Below are 3,657 nucleotides of genomic sequence, written 5' to 3'. Positions count from 1 at the left end.
CTTGGGAAAATGTGAGGTCATTTTGCATCATTGATAGCTGCTATCTGAGATTAAAAAGGGCTGCTGCCTATCAGCACCCCAGGAGCTGCAGGGCAGCACGATTTGGGGAGGCCAGCTCAGCCGCAGTGCTTGCTGGCTGTTCGCTACGAGGGCTGCCTGCATGCTCGTCCCGTGCCGCGCTGTCCCCATCCATGCACTGGCCTCAGGAGGGGCTTGGTAGCAGCCTTTGATGGAGATGAGGCCATTTGGAATGATCCAGGTTTTTGAAACTGGAAGGTTTTTCCTGTGAAAACGTGGTCTCATCAAAAATGAAACTTTGATTTATACACACGCACAAGCTGATGCATAGAGACTTCTTCTTTTTTTCCCTCCGTGTGGAAATGTATTTTTTTTTTAGTGAGAGAGCAACAAGTTTTGGTTCCCCCCACCTCCCAAATTAGAAAAAAAATAGACATTTTTGTTATTACAAAATTATACGTAACCAGGAAAAACTTCTGTTCATATCCTAATGTCTGCCACTCCCAACCCCCCACCCCAAATCACTTGGAGAGGACGAATAATCAATCAAAATTCATCCGGCTGTTATCACTTGCACTTTGATAGCACTGTTAGAAATCTGCCTATTGCAATAGTCCTGTGCAGCTGGGTATATGCTAGGAAGCTAAAAGCCACGTTGTGAGCAGAAGGTGTCTCTTTGTGGGGATGGCCAGGGCTGGGATCCTTACTGGGGCACAGTGTTACAAGTCAGGGAAAGTGTGAAGGTAAAGCAGGAATTATTGAAACACGGTTTGGTTTAGGGCGGTGGGATGAGAGCTGCTAAAACACCAAAGGATGTGTACTCTAATCTATGCTAAGCCCCATAAACCGTTTGTGACCTTAGACAGGTCTCTGACTTTGTTTCCTTCTCTAGGTATTCTTCCTTCTTCATTGTTTGTGTTCATTTAGGCTGTAAAATCACGAGCACAAGTACTATCCTCTGTTTTTTTTTCCAGCATCTGGAACTGATTTGAGGGCACGTGTGGCTCCATTTGTCATATTTTTTTTTTTTTAAAAAGGGCAGGAATGTGCTCCTAAGAGTAGCAGCAGAAAGAAAACTCATATTTCTGTGGAAGTGCTGTGGGGAGATGTGATTTTTTGTTTGCTAGAATCCCAGATGTTAATTCTAGGACACAGTATTACAAAATGAATATTTGTATTGTGAAGATGAGCATCAGAGTTCATTTTCTCTTCATTGTGAGTACCTCCAACTACTTAATGTATCTTCATGTTATGTGATGTAAAAGCAGGCAGCCACTGCTATCCCCACCTCCAAGCCAGCAGACCCTCTGGAGTTGATTTTTTTGTTGTTGTTTCAAATTTATTTTCCAAGGAATTTGAATAGAGCCAGTTCTGAGCTCAGGCAGCTCGCACCAGTTTGTATTGGCCTGAGAGTCCATACAGTGGCATGCGACCTGCGGACCCCGGGCTGGAAGGGGATGAGCTGCCAGAGCCCTTGGGATGAGATGGGGGCAAGTTCACACCCTGCCCCTGGCATGTTAAACCGGGCTCTGTGTTCACAAAAATCACTAGAAAGGAAGGAGACTCTCGAGAGTTCAAGTGCACCTGGCATGCGGTGTGCCTTTTATTTGCCAGAAGGCGGCTCAGCAGGAGCAGCCCAAACCAACGGCACAACTGCAGACCTCCTGCAGCCCAGCTGTGCTGCTAGGCATGGGGAGCACCAGGTTTTGCTGCCATCCCCTTGCTGCCCAGGCAGGACCAGTGACCCTGGGTGCGCACAAAGTTCCCATCGCTCCCTTCCGCAGCGCTGGGCTTGTGCAGGCATACTGCAGGCAGGGGTGGTCCTGCTCGGCTGTCTGTCTATGTCTGTCTGTCCTGGTGCTCTCCAAATGCCTCATTCTGCTCCCCTTCTGCCCCCAGCTCAGCCCAGTGTTGGGTAATTTCCCCTGCTCATGTCAGGCATGTCCCCGCCTGCAATCCCTGACAAGTTTGTACTAATTAGAGAAAGTCTGCAGTGATTACCAGCCAGCTCACTTCCATGGTTTAGTGATCTAAAGGGGGGGGGGGGACGGGACACATATTTTACTGTAGAGTTAGATAGGACTTAGAGATGTTTTTGAGAAGGAAAAGTACCAAGGGAGTGAGGCATCCTCAAGAGGAGGAAGAAACAGCTTGTCATCAGGGCTTGCCGCATGCATGCTGCTGCCTTGTCTCTTCTTTCCGCAGTGTTTTTTGTTCTTTCTGCAAGCTTGTGCATGATATGCATGAGGACATCTTGTCTGAGGTCAAATATGCTGAATCACATATATTGTGAGATAAAGTAGTACACACACAGGTGGTACTGCAGGTACTCTTTGGCAGATACTCAGCACACAGCATCTTCATTCATTCCTTTTCTACATCAGGTAGTGGGTGCGGTTTTAGTGTTTAAGCTTGCAGCAAGTTTGGAGAAATATTAATCAAGCATTCAAAGACTATGTTACACGCGTTCTGAGAATTTGCAAAGTGCTCTTTTTTCCTCTGTGTTCAACATGGTTAATGTTTCATCTTTGAGATTTAAGCCTGTGTGATTCCCTTTAGAAAAACAGAGCATCCTTCAGCTGGGAGGAGAGGACCAGCATGTGATATCTGCCCCCCTCAGCCTCGCCATCTCCATCTGGCTTGGTGTCTTGCGAGGAGGGACAGATGCTCATCCTGCCGTGTCCAGCAGCACCTAGGAAGAGGACGTGTGCCCTGCCTTGTGCACCAGGGCTGTGGGAGGGTTTGCTGTGGGCACGGGCAGGTGCGGGTGTGTGTCACGAGGGGCTTTTCACGCCCATCTTTGCTGTTACGCAACCCTGCTCCCAGCCACCGATGAGCGGAGGTAGGCCACGGCCGGTGGCTGTGTGGAAATGTTTCCGGTTAGACTGGGTTTGTCTCCAGAGAGGAGATGGGGACCTGCTCCTTGAGCTGCCCCTTGCCAGGGCATGACGTGAGACGGGAAGGAGTGGGAGGGCACGGGATGGTTCCCTACCTGCAGCGCCATGTCCCGGCCGTGACCTCTCATCTACCCGCTGCCGCGCTTCCCTCCCACGCACGCTGAGGAGACGATCAGTCTTTGCAAACTCTCCTGCGGTGCCAGCAGCTGCAGGAGAGGGAATGTCATGGCCCCAGGGGATGCCGCTCCCTTGTCCTTGGCACTGGCCTTGGCTGGGGAGGAGGCAGGGGCTGTGGGAGAGGAGCTGCCTCCCCGGCCATGCCAGCACCTCTGCGAGAGCCCTTCAGAGCAAATCCTGGTCTATCCCCATGTGTGTGCTGTGGCAAATTGTGGCTCCTGTCAGCATGACATGGACAACCTGAAATATCTTGAATTTAAAGTGGCTGCTCTGGGCACCGCTCTTGTGACTGTGCTGAACTGCCTCACCCCCTACTGCTGCCAGGAGATATTCCCGGCAGGAAGACACTAGATGGGGCACGGGCAAACCAGATCTTTGGGCACCAGATCACCAGATCTCTGGTGCCCAAGCAGCCTTTCTTCACCCCTGTACCTTTACTGCAAGGAGAGAAAGGCAAATACTTCTTGTATTGAGGGCACTGGGGTAAAGTGGGATGGCATAAGGGGGGGGAAGGGGCAAGGGCACAAGGTCTCTAGAATAATTTTGAGGCAATATATTGACACAA

The sequence above is a fragment of the Anser brachyrhynchus genome (assembly GCF_964034855.1).
Source record: "Anser brachyrhynchus genome assembly, chromosome: 19".
Lineage (NCBI taxonomy): Eukaryota > Metazoa > Chordata > Aves > Anseriformes > Anatidae > Anser > Anser brachyrhynchus.
The sequence above is the reverse complement of the archived record's forward strand: the minus strand, read 5'-3'. Positions refer to the sequence as shown.